At 47.1% G+C, this 13,509-nt stretch overlaps 1 protein-coding gene across 7 annotated transcripts in view; it reads left to right on the top strand.

Moving 5' to 3' along the window:
- The first annotated feature begins 456 nt into the window (after nt 1-456).
- The window catches only part of GNG12 (G protein subunit gamma 12), a 73,972-nt gene continuing 60,919 nt past the window's right edge, over nt 457-13,509 (top strand). For 4 of the 7 annotated variants that reach the window (XR_016442569.1, XM_090048798.1, XM_090048796.1 and 1 more), the window contains exon 1: nt 457-578. The gene's annotated coding sequence lies outside the window, so the exon portion shown is untranslated. Of the gene's footprint in view, nt 579-944; nt 1,129-2,694; nt 2,716-13,509 lie in introns of those variants that run through there. The other 3 variants (XM_090048800.1, XR_016442566.1, XR_016442568.1) reach the window with 3 other exon arrangements.

Raw genomic sequence — 13,509 nt, 5'->3', positions numbered from 1 at the left:
CTAACACTGCTGGTACGAATACACGTCAGTAGGAGAGTTAGAGTAAGCTGGTGATCCTCAACCAGAACGTGCGAAGTCCTTTCAAGGGTCCTGCGCCATGCTTGGAAGGGCGCAACTGGGGGCGTATGACTCTGCTCCACCTGAGGTTTAACACCAAACGCCTGGCCCCGCCCGACACGGCTCCTTCTCGTCTACCTGCTGCCTTAGAAACTGTTCAGTCCGCAGGTGCTAATGACCCCACTTCCTAGTCACAGGTGCTAAGGCCCCCTCTATTTGGTCAGGCCAGCCCTCCTTCTGCTCCCAGTTGTAACTCATCCCCACGGCAGCCTCTTGGCGGTTTTTCCGCGACACTTGCCAAGGGAATCACCCGGCTCCTCGGTTCTTTTTAACTGTTGAAGCCCCCGCAGCGCCCCTTGCCCACACAGCGGGGGCGGGGCGGGGCGGGGCCGGGCCGGGCCGGGCGGAGCCAGCCGCCGCCGGCGGGGGGAGGAGGAGAGGGAGAAGGCGGAGGCGGAGCGGGTGAGAGGTCGCCCTGTGCCGGTCGCCCGTAGAGACGGTCCCGGGCTGCGGCGGCGGCGGTGAGTGGGGCGGGCGGTTCGGGAGAGCTGGGCCCGGGCCTGCGCCTGCCGCTGCCCCCGCCGCGCAGGGTCCTGTGGGCTGCCCGGGGCCGAGGGCGGCTCCGCCCGCACCTGCCCCGCGTCGGCCGGCCTCGGCCTCGGCCTTCCCGGCCCACCCCGGGCAGTGAGCGCCCTCGGCTCCCGGCCCACCCCGGGCGGCGAAACCCCGGTTGGCTTGCAGCTGGTTTTCTCGCCTTTCCGCCGGCGGGGAGCGCGTCCCCAGGCACCAACGGCTCCGCAAGTCGGGTTTGTAGACACAGCCCGTGGGAGGCCGCTCCCCCCCCCCCGCGGTTCATGTTTCTAGAGTCCAGCAGTGATTTGCGCACGAATTCGGGAGCCCGCCGCGCTCCCATCCCGGCGTTGTCACCAGTCGCCCCGGACCACCGGTCCCTTAAGTTTCTGTGTGTCTGGCTTTTCCTCCGAGGCGAAGGAGTCGGCTTTCTGAGGAAGGTCGTGTTGGTTCAGGCCCCGGGTCTGCGAGCCGAAGGCAGCGGGGCTCTCGGCAGCCACGGTAGGGCGATAAACGGCAAGTCGTGTCACATTAGTGCATTGGCGTGAAGAGAGATTATGGGTGATATTATTGTATTACTTTGCAGAAAGTGCTCTCGTTGCACCCTGGCCAGAAGCTGCGACTTGTCCTATGTGCAAGTTGGTTTTAGGGGTGTAGGTTGTAGCCGTGTTGGTTCCAAGGACTTAGGCAGACGAGGTTCTTTGGGTAAATCCGATATCTTTTATTAGACCAACTCAAATCATTGGAAAGCTTCTTCCAGCAATTTGAGTCGGTCTAATAAAAGATGATACCAAGTTGGTTTTAGCAATGTTTAACGTGTGGTGTTATATTCCAAGGCTAAAAATTTCAACTCTTGAAATAAGTTTTTTTTTAACCTGCATTGGGTTTGTGTGGTAGGTACTTGTCAATATTGCAGCTTAAATTTGGTGTGATTTGTCCCATTATTTGCCAGTATTGCCGTTAACTTAGAGCCAATGGCATAAGTAAGAAATTGTAGAATAAGAAGCCGCTAGCTTGAATTTAACTTAATTATGAATCAGTTTGGAAATGAAGCTTCCTGAATAAATGAATAACCTGCACTAAATAGTAGCATTTCTTGCTAGTCCAATACTAGCTAAATGAGATTAAAGGACTGGTATGCAGTTAAAGGCTTTTGAAGCCTATATTTCTTGCCCACATTGTATATATTACAGTAATTTAGAATCTCTTTAATCAATGCTAAATGACAAATGTATTTCATGAAGTGCTTCCCTTAGAAATTAAGTATTGCAATAGCTGCTAAGTGTGTAAGCATAATAACTAATAAGTATTATAGTAACTGATTCCTGGAAACTTTTACTTTTATAATCGTACATTCATTAGGTAATGAAACACTGAACACTTTCTCAGGACTCCTAACTTCTACTCGTTTTAGGAAAAGCTGCTGTCATAGGGTCAGAGGAAAGTAAGGCTGAAAGGGACCTCACAAGGTCATCAAGCCCAGTGGTTCTCAACCGTTTTTGTACTGGAACCCATTCTTAAACGTTGGCCAGTTCTGACCCAGTGCCCCACACTCCTGACCTGCTGCTCAGTGTATGAGGCATGGGGAGGTGTGGCGGGGCGGGGGGCTTTGGGAGTCCCAAGCAACCCCTTGGAGGCTGTAACTCTGCCAGCCTGCAAGGGGAAAGCCACGGGTTCCCTTTTTAAAGTTTGTCCGTGACCCTTTCATATATTCTTATGACCCCTTGGGTCATGGCCCATAGGTTGAAAAATGCTGATCTAGTCCAGCCCTTGCTCAGGGCAGGATCATCCCTGAATAAACCAGCCCAGCCAAGTATCTCTTGAACAAGTTGGAGATTCCCCAGTTGCTCTAGGCAGCCTGTTCTAGTGTTTGACCACCCTTTCAGTCAGAACCTTCCTCCTAATCTCCAACCTAAATTTCCTCTGCTGAAGCTTGAGTCCATTGCTCAGCCCTGGACTACAGCCACAGAGAAAAGTCCATCTTTACCTTCTCTGTAATTGTCTTTCAGGTATATGAAGACTGTTATCATCCCCCCTCAGTCTTTTCTTTTCCACGCTGAATAACCCTAGCTTTTCAAGCCTTCCTTCGTAAGTTTTGCTTCTGACACCCCTAATATCTTTTGTTGCTCTGTGCTGGACTCTTTCCAGTCCGTCTACATTCTTCTTGAATTGTGGGGCCCAAAACTTGACAGTTCTCCAAGTATGGCTTTGCCGGTGCTGAGTAGAGGGGGAGAATCACTTCCCTTGATTTGAACATGACACTTCTGTTAATGCAACTCAATATACTGTTGGTTTGGGGTTTGTTTGTTTGTTTTTGGGGTTTTTTGGGTTTTTTTGCAACACGAGCACACTGTTGGTTCATATTCAGCTTATGGTCTGGGGAGGAGGGGGCACTCTACCTCCAGCCCATATGTGAAATTGGCTGCAGAATCATGGTATCTAGCTCGCAGGGCTCCCCATGGGTCTGGAAATTTAGCAGCAGGGGAGCAGTGGCAGTTAACAAATTCCCAAGCCCCTGGTGGCAGGGCTGGGGTTGGGGTTGGGGCTGGGGCATACTCCCTCCCCTCAGGCTGGATTGGGCAGCAGTGCCCCTGGTGGCTGGGTCGAGGCCAGGCCAGAGCCCCTATTCCCCATGTCTGAGTTGGGGTCAAGCCATGTCCCTTCCCCACAGCTGGATTAGAGCCTGACCATGCCCCCTCCTCTTGTGGGGCTGAGTCAAGTCCCCTTCCCTTCCATGCAGACAGGTCAGGGTTGGGCTGCTCCTCCCCTCATGTGGCCAGATAAGACTTTGCTGCATCTGCCCCAGCCCACTGGCCAAAAAAATTGAGTACCACTGGTCTAGTGTAACTCCCAGTTCTTTATTTGCGGTACTGCCATAGTTTTTGTCTCCCAGCCAATGAATGGCAAGCAGCAGGGCTGCCATGGCCACTCCGCCAGTCAGGGGGCACGGCAAAATGAACAAGGCTAAAGGAGCTACTACACAGTGCACTTCTACTACAATTTTGGTAGGTCCCTAATCATGGGCGCAGACTTTACAGCTGGTGACTTGTTCTTGGGCTACTAGGTTTGTTATGGAACAACCTAAGTTTTAAAGCAGCCAGTTGCATATCACCTGTACATAGTAGAGATCCCAGACTCCTAATCTGGTGGCTGGATCTGATGGCTAACTGTTGGCTGTTGGTTAGGCCTCATTGTAAAAGTAGACTTCTGGAAATTGTTCCAGTAGCCCAGTACTCATGAATGCCCCCGGCCAATCCTGTGCACCTGAACAAAGACTAAATGGATTAAAAAAATGCATGTGTCACTCTCAGAATTGGGCAAATGGCTCACATAAGGATTAGAAATTTGAAGAAGTTAGAGTAGCATCTGCATTTTAAAAGTCTGAGAGAGAAATGACAAGGGCTATCGTCTCTTATGCTCTGAGGCCTAAATGACCAAGGCCCTGATCTTTCTCAGATACAAGCCATAAGTAAAATGTTCATTGACTTCAGATAGAGCTGGGAGCATGGTTGTTCACCAGATACTAAAGAGAGTTAGGGAAGGGTGCCCTCCAGAAGCATCCCTGCCTCGCTTCCAGTTTTGTCATGTAAGATGTAGGAGAGGATGGGGTTTGCTTGAGAGCCTTACTCTGGGGAGTGTTGCAGGGGCAGTATAAACATATCCTCAGTGACTAATTTCTCAGGTTTTAGTCCAAATTGATCTCTACTCATTTTGGGCAGGTATTTCCTCAATATAATATAATACAGCACACACTAGGCCCAATTGCATTGCACCATGGTATTTGATATGGGCAGTAGGTCAGTTCTGAAACTGCTATGACATATTCTCTGATTCTAACATTAAAAAGCATGTGTGAGACTGGAAATGTAATTGTGTTTAGAGGTGCACCGGTATATCAGTTGCACATCAGATTGGCGCTAATAAAAGGAAAAATAACATCGGCTACTGGCTTTTTTTATCCAGTGTAGCCGATAATGTTCACTGATAAATATAATGTGACTTCTGACCAGGGCCCCTGGATGCTGCATGCATGTGTGCAGCCACATACATGTATGTGGCCAGGAATGCAGCCGGGCAGCATAGAGAGCAGCGCCCTGCACATATGTCTGTGGAAGGGAAGGGGAATGGGAGAGGGAAGTAATGTGGAGCAGGGCAGATAGAGGCTCCCATGGTGAGAGAGGGAGTGGAGCTGGGGGCATTGTTCAGCCAGGGCAGTGAATGGGACAAGGGGCCGGGGTGGGGAGCAGGACAGAACTGTAGGTGGCTCATCAGGGGATCAGTGTCCCAGCGCTTACAAATAGTGGTGGGGTGCTTGAACTAAAACTCATCTAATGAGCTTTAGTTCAAGTGCTACTAATACTATTTTTAAGTGCAGGGTTGCTTTTAACCAGGGTGGAGCCGAGCAGGGCAAGGGCAGATGCAGGCTGCCTGCTGAGGGCTCGGGGCTTTCCACTCTGCTGCCTTTGCCCCAGGAGCCCCACGCTAGCTGTGCATCCCCTGCCTGCCTGGCAGCAGTGCCTTCTGCTGCTGGGCAGGCAGGGATGCACAGCCAGTGTGGGCCTCCAGGCAAGTGCAGCAGAGTGGAGACCCCCAAGCGCAAAGCGGGCAGCCTGCATCTGTCCTTGCCCTGGTCGGCTTCACTCCAGTTAAAAGCATCCCTGTGCTTAAAAATGATGGCGGGGGTGCTTGAACTAAGCTCATTAGACAAGCTTTAGTTCAAGCACCCCTGCCGCCACTTGAAAGCGCCGGGAAGCTAATTCCCTGGATGAGCTACCTGCGTCTCTGTTCAGGTCCCATTCACCACCCTGGCTGGGCAGTGCCCCCACTAAGCCCGAGCCCTTGTCCCACTCCTTCCTTCACATAGGGGCCTTGGTGTGCCCTTTCCCCAACCATGCCCCTTTCCTCCCCCACTTCCCTTCCCCTCCACAGACTTACCTGCAGGAAGCTGCTCTCCACACTTCCCAGCTGCATTTCTGTAAATCGGTTATCGAATTGGTATTGCAGGTATGGCTGGTTAATAATTGGCTATCTGTATTGGCCAAGAAAATCTTTATCAGTGCACCCCTAATTCTGTTGGGAAGAATATTAACATAAGTGAACAGTCTTTTCCTGCCTAGCTTCCAAGGATTAACCAGAAATATTGGTGAGTTTAGAAGAGTGTTAATGAAAATGAGCTGGAGAATGACTTTCAGTAGTGGTATCATTATATACAGTGTTGGTTTCAAGTTTTTCTTTTTTTCCCAGAGATGAGTAAATATGTCCCTCAGTGTGGGAAGGTGTACTTCCTTTATTGAGGTGGGAGAGTGTTCTGTCATTATTGAGGTGGGAACAAACTACTTTATTCCATGTAGGCATATTGGTTAATGAGATGGCAATGTAGGCATCCTTCCTCCAAACTTAGGGTTATAAATTCTCAATGGGAAAAACTACATGATAGCAGAAAGGAATACTTATAAACCACATTTACTGGCTTTCCTTCCTTCCTTGCCTGACTTTCTTTAAGGCAGAACTTTCTGTACTCATCTGCATGGTTCAAAGATTGAAAACCAGTGAAACCTTGTATAGTCCTCACTGTCAGTTACAACTCTTTAAGACTTTGTGGTTGTTAAGGTAGGGATCATTTTTGAAAGGGGAAGAAACAGTCTTATCCCTGATTTTGGATCCACCTACTAAACTTGCTAGCTATATTCAGCTTCTGAAACTGGGGTTACCCAGGTCTCTTGGCACCAACTCCACCTTTCAGCTCTGTGGACTGCTCTTCCTTGTCAGGGTGGAAGTGCCCAGCTTGGCATGACTGGAAGTTGGCTGATCAGTTCCATATGAGTTGATTCAAAATAGCAGACGGGGAAAAACGGGGTTTTACAAATCCTATCGGTCAGGTAACACTCCTCATCACAGGAAGCTTCACCTTTGCTTTCAGGCATATAAAATCCAGCATGCAGCTGTTGAAATGCTCCACTGATTGCTGAACTTTCATTGAAGATAAGCAGGCATCTCCTTCTTGCTGTGTCTTCCCAATGTACTGTCCATCCCTGCCCTACACCTGCCAGGTATAATTCTGAGTTCTCCTCTTACTGGAGTAGTTTTATTAGCCATGGCGAAAGTGGACATGTAAAGATAAATTAGAACAGGAAGGGAGATAGTTTTCATATTACTATTGTTTAGTTGGAAGAGATTCCCTAAGGGTGCATTTTCAAAAATTCCAGCGTTCTTACAGTTACTTTACAAATAATAATATCAGCCCATAATTAACAAACAATTAAGTGGTGTCTGGAGGTTCTAACTTCATGAAATCCATGCCTTCCTGTGGTAGACATTGTACAGACACCTAGTGAAGTATTAGTTCTGGCCTGAACAGATTGTATTCTAATTTAGTGGATATTTTGTTTTGTAACATGACATCATTATGCAATGATATTGTGTCCTTGGGATGCAACATCCCACTGAAGGATGATCCTTGTGGGGAAAAATCAGTGTAGGAAAAGGGCTGTGCAGGATCTGAGGCTGGTCAGAACACAGTAACGCTGCTTTGTTACTATATACCAGTACAAGATTCATGTCTCGGCTCAGAACGATGTTCTTGCAGTTTGCATGTCGGATAGGCTTTCCTGGAACTGAAATAAAGCTTGTTCTTCTGCTTGTTTACACTGTCATTCTTCCCATCTCGTTTCCATATTTTAAAAAATCTGCAGTACAAACATTTCACTGTATTTGACATGTTTTAGTTTTGTTTTCAGTCATAAACTTTTTCCAAGCATTATTCATTCATTCTGCTTATTGTACTGCTGTTCTAACATGCAACATCTGGTAGAAATTGTCAGCTGAATATCCATGAGTATCATTTCTCTTAAATGTATCTTGTTGGCCTATGTACATAGAAAACTCTTGTATAGACTGGTATTTAACCTTACCGTACATAGCTTTGGAGACTGGTATTATCAGTTTTCTTCTGAACCTGCCTTTTACTGTATGAGACCCACCCTTGTTAAACAGGGAATTATACCACAGAAAGGAATCTTTGCTTGATTGTGCAATCTTAATTGATATTAATCTGTGTGAGAGAACTCAGGCTGCTAGGTACTGGAAACAGAACCTGATGATCAGAACCACTCTTCAGTTTCATGGGCACAGATTGAGTAGTTTGTGTTAGGCATACAAGTGTATTCAAGAATTTGAGGATAACTATTTTTGTATAACATAAAATAGCCAAGGTGGGTTATGCTAGTGCTGGTACAGGAGTAACTACAGATCAGAAGTTTTAATTAAACCTTCGCTGCTGGAAGCTGGAGGGACAGCAACAGAAACACACAGTTGTTATACTCTAGAAGTAATGATTTATATAGGCCAGAGTATAATATCCTCTCATGCTGAGCAATACATTGCTCCATAAGCAGTCCAAGTGAAGTTCATTGGACTACTTGCATAGTGAGATGTGACTGGAGTCTGGTCTGTACAAGGAGGCATTAAAAAGGCTCAATATGCCTATCTTGGCTCTTTTCAGGTCGGTGATCAGCAAGATTTGAAGGATGTAAACACCAGGAAGGAAAGGAATTGCTTATTTTGGTTCAAGTAGGTTGGAGTAACTGGTTAGCATTAGAAAGGGAAAATGTAGGCCGAGTATCTGGAAGAGCTGAATGACTGTGAGCCTTGTTATATGTGGAATAGCTGCCCCATTGCAAAAAGCTCCACTTTTAAACCTAGACAGAAAAAGTACTATAGTGAACAATTTTGCATTCATGGGGAAATGTGAAAGTTGGAGATGATCTAGCCTGACACCAATGACTCATCATCCCAGTTTGATACAGGCAGTAAATGTATTCTTCCTTGTGCTTTTATAAAATGGTGGGAGCACATTGCTGATAAATGAATACCTTCCCCTATCCTCTATCATGGTAGTCCTATTGAATCTCCCGGTATTTAAAATATATGATTACATTTCCAGAATTATAACACTTCTTATATCATTTTTGAGCCCCATTGCTATACCCAAAGTTCACTGTATGAACAATACTTCCATGGCATCTTTCATATAAGGATTACATTTTTAAAGATCATAGGATTCCTTTCCTTCAATCTGCAAGTTTGAGAAGTTTTAGAGGCAAATCAGCTAAGTGATTTGCTCAGAATTCCCCAGTGTGTCGGTAGCAGAGCCAAGCCGGGTGGGGGAAATCCTAGAATTAACATCCATTCTTTGCTCCGTCAGACAATACTTCCTCCTTGTGCTACATGTCACAACTGATCTTCCAACTCAGTTGATTGGCCTGTAATCCTTTGATAATTAATAAGTGAGGGGATGGATTCCAAAGTGTTAAATAATTTAGTGACTGAGAGGAAGGAGAAAATCAGGAAATTAAGAGGGGACATGCTGTGACTTGGTGGACAGCTTTTACATACTGGTAAGGGAACAGACTCTATGGGCTCAATTCTAAGAACAAATTACTGGAGACATTAACTGGGCAGGAAGTGTTTACGATGTTTAACCCTCACAAAGGCATCAGTTATCATTTGGATTTATTTCAGACAGCTCATAATACCTTGCCTTTAAATCCTTAGTGGGAGGTCTCAAATGGCTAAAATGTTAGCAGTACTTTTCTCCCTTAATTTTTTTTCTTTTTATGCTTGCCTGTTGAGAGTTGTTTTTTTTATTTATTTGGATATAGTAGACGAAATTAAGAGCTTTTAAGCAGTTGTTAAGGTTTTTTATTTTGGAGTCAAATGTGATGTAGGAATTCTTCAGAAATACTTTTTCTAAAATATCTGTCCCTAATAGGATATGTTTAGATTTCTGTTCTATGTTAGGTTTTTATGCTTAAATTTTCTTAACAGTTGGTTTAATCTACAGTTTCAAGCTGTTTGAACTGTCTGTGTTTATGATTTAAATTCTTAAAACAGGCTTTTGGCTAAGTCATTAATCATTTCAGTTAGTAACTGGGGTTTTCAGGAAGAACATTTCCATTATGTATTACAAAAAAAAATCAAGTTTACATAAAAAGGAATTCATGGTTTGTTACAGGCTTTGGCGTCTGGCACTAGCAGGCAAAAACCCGTTGCATGGCAGCCTGTATCAGCACAGGAAGAATAAGTACTTTTGAAAGAGAATCTTTTGTAATGGTACTTTGTGTTTTGAGAGTTTACTAGGAAACTCTCAAAAGTGAGAGCAAGAGATCTTTTTACCCTGACAAATGTTATCAGTTTCTACATCTGTTAACTTTTGATATCGTAAAGTAACATATCAGGGAGCAGGAACTGATTTAGAAAACTTTTGCTTAGAGCTACACAGAAATATTTTACTTATAGTTTCATAGTTTCTAGGGTCGGAAGGGACCTGAGTAGATCATCTAGTCCGACTCCCTGCCATGGCAGGAAAGAGTACTGGGGTCAAACAACCCCAGCAAGGTGTTCATCTAACCTCCTCTTAAAAACCCGCAGGGTAGGAGCCTGCACCACTTCTCTTGGAAGTTGGTTCCAGACCCTAGCCGCCCTGACTGCGAAGTAGCGCCTCCTGACATCTAGCCTAAATCTACCCTCTGCCAGCTTGTGACCGTCGCTCCTCGTAGTGCTCGGGGAGAACAGGGACTCCCCCAATGCCTGCTGATCCCCCCTGACTAGTTTGTAACAGGCCACTAGATCCCCCCTCAGCCTTCTCTTGTGAAGGCTGAACAGGTTCAGGTCCCTGAGCCTCTCCTCACAGGGCCTGCCCTGCTGCCCCCTGATCATATGAGTGGCCCTCCTCTGGACCCTCTCCGTGCTGTCCACATCCCTCTTGAAGTGCGGCACCCAGAACTGGACGCAGTACTCCAACTTTGGCCTGACCAGTGCCACATAGAGGGGGAGGATCACCTCTTTGGACCTGCTTGAGATGCATCTGTGGATGCATGACAAGGTGCGGTTGGCCTTCCTGACTGCATCCCCACACTGCCGGCCCATGTTCATCTTGGAGTCAGTGATGACTCCAAGATCCTTTTCCGCCTCTGTGCTGACAAGAGGGGAGTTCCCCAACCTGTAGGTATGGTGCCGGTTGTTCCTCCCCAGGTGCATCACTTTGCACTTGTCTGTGTTGAATCCCATCCTATTCTCATCCGCCCACGCTTGTAACCTGTCTAGGTCCGATTGTAGCCTGTTGCTCCCTTCTAGCGTGCCCACATCCCCCCACATCTTAGTGTCATCAGCAAATTTGAACAGGGTGCTTTTTACCCCCTCATCCAAGTCACTGATGAAGATGTTGAACAGTGTGGGCCCGAGGATGATTGTCAAATGATTATTGATTAATATGAATTTATTTAAAAATAGACAAAGTATTGAGCACAGTACTTGTTCCTTCCAGAGCATACGGCTTATCAAGGAAAGATATGGGGAATCATCTGTGAAGGCTGTGATTTATTTTTGTTTTTAGCTCTCATATGGAACAGGAAAAAAGGTACAAATCCATAGGTAAAGTCATTTGAGTAAGGCGTACGTGCATAATTCTAGGCTTTGGTGTGTCTGCTTGCAAGTGTGACTGTTACAGAACTGGGCCCCTTGACAGTGTTGGGCTTGCTTTACTTTTGAGACCAAAGCTATCCTTTTTAAAGTGTGCTGATCTCTCAAGAAAGGGATCTCCTGCCGATGCCAGGCTAATGGCACAGACCCACTAAACTGGGGTTTCCTATTTCAAAAAATAGAAAAGACTGCAACAGCGGACTGTTCAGTTTACAGAGATGTTAAAATACGTTAACGTTTCAGTAATTTTCAGCCGTGCAGTATAACTGGCACAGCAGTGAATGTGTGAAGGATCTTTAAAGAACCTTTCTGATTCTCCTCTAAGAAAATACCTCTCTACTTTCATTTTTAAGTAATTGCAGTCATATCTGTGTAAACTTAGTAAAAATAATCAAATGGATTGCTAAAAAAAAGTGTGGATTAAATCCCAAACAAAAGTTCACATACAAAAATTTACTTCAGATACATATATATTTGAATTTCTGCTATGAAATTACCTACAGTAGAAACTCAATTTCGTTTTGTCCCTATTAATAATTAACACTAAGGATGGGGAAGACTTATGATTCACTGAATCTTTTGGCTCCCCAAAGAAATGAAAGATATAAAGTGAAGAACCCAAAGAGCATAAAACATATTTTATCTCAGTGATAGTTAGTTATAATACCTCAGAATAATGTTTAAATGGTAGTATAGTATAATTTATGAAAATAAAGACTTCGTAAGAAAAGATTTACTATAGATCTTGAAAAATGTACCTGATGTCTCCTGATTCAAAGTTTGAGCATAGCATGCTTGCAATGTATACACAAGTCACTGTTCTACTGAATCATTTTTTTTTTTTAAAGATACAGTTCTTCTTTATCCTTCTTGAATTTTGTTATTCATTAATATGTGGTGGTTTGTAACCTGCTTAGTTTGCAGCAGCTTGCTGAATTCAGGCCAAGCTAATTGTTTGTTGTGGCCTTTATTTCAGAGTGCTGCTTCTCCAGGCAGTTGGAGCACCTCATAAGCAGGGATCCGGGTTTCCATTTCCTGTTTCCTGCAGAAAAATGAGGAGTTTCCCCTATAAAGAAGAAAAGCTTGGATTTTCCCCTTTTAAGTGGGAAACCACAGGTTTCCACTTGCAGGCTGGCAGAGTTCCGGCCTGCAAGGGGCTGCTTGAGGCTGGGGGCGGGCAAGGGGAGGGCATTGGAGGCAGGGGGTGCCGTGTGTTTGTATGTGCGCACACACACATGGCCAGCAATACAGCTAGGCTGGGTGGTGGTAGCAACCTGGACAATAGGATAAACGTAAGTCTATGGGATGGAGGGTCAGGGCTTGGGGACTATCCAGGCATGATTTGGGCATGCCCGTTGGCAATAAGTTGGGGGAAATTGAGGGCACACTTCCCCCCCCCCCCCTCCCCCGCCAATTTCTGCATGGACGGTGGGGCGTGGGTCTGCAGCCTGGCCAGACTGGCATTGGGCAGGAGCCGCCTTGGCAGTCCAGCAGGTGGGACCCAGCATGGGAGGGTGGAGTGGGGCAGGGAGACTCAGTGCTGCTGCTGCTGGGAGCCCTGTGCTAGATGTGCCACCAAGGTGAAGTGCCCCCTGAATGCCCAGCAGCAGTGGGGGGAAGGGGAGTACAACTCTATGCTGCTGCTACTGCTGCCCCTGCCCCCATCCCCGCTGCTGGGCAGGCAGGGGTACCTCAGCATGGCGGTGGGGCCAGCACAGGGCTCCCAGCAGTGGTGGCAGCACTGAGTCTCTCCACCCCATTCTGCCCTCCTATGCTGGGTCTCGCCAGCTGGGGTGGGGAGCTGGGCAGTGGGCAGCCCACATCCTCCCCCCACAGGCTTTTCTTGCCCCTGTTCCAGCTGTGCCATGTGGGGTAGGGCATCCCTGGGCTCTGTGCTTCTCCCTTTGCTTTGGGCCACAGCAGCTGCCGCTTCCTGTGCGCAGCAGCAGGGGCTCAGGTGTTGTTGGCTAGCTGTGGCCAGTGCCTGCTGGGCAGGGAGCAGAAAGTGGGCAGGATATAACTACTGAGTCCTGTATCCCTGGCAGCTGAGGGCCCGCTCCAGCAGGGCTGGGGGGAGCAGGAGCCTGTGGGTTGGGAGTGGGGCACTAGTGGGGACGGGGGTGGGGCTAGGGGTAGGGGCTATGTGTCTGGATTGAGGGACACCAGCAGGGCCAGGGGCTGTGGGTCAGGGGTGAGGGGCACCAGCAGGGCTGGAAGGGTGGAGGGATATGGGTTGGGAGTGAGGGCCAGTGGCAGGGCTGAGGGGGGCTGTGGCTTGGGAGTAGGGGCAGTGGCTTGGGCAGGGCCAGGGCACTGGCATCAGGGCTGCTCAATGCCACAAAGCAATGGGGGAGATGGATGAGGCTGGACCCATGTCCTGGTGAGTGAAGGAGGCAGGGGGAG

This window comes from Crocodylus siamensis, chromosome 5 (genome assembly GCF_052110815.1).
Source record: "Crocodylus siamensis isolate JL-2025a chromosome 5, ASM5211081v1, whole genome shotgun sequence".
In the NCBI taxonomy this organism is placed as follows: Eukaryota; Metazoa; Chordata; order Crocodylia; family Crocodylidae; genus Crocodylus; species Crocodylus siamensis.
Note: the sequence above shows the minus strand (reverse complement) of the source record. Positions and strands in the feature narration are given on the sequence as shown.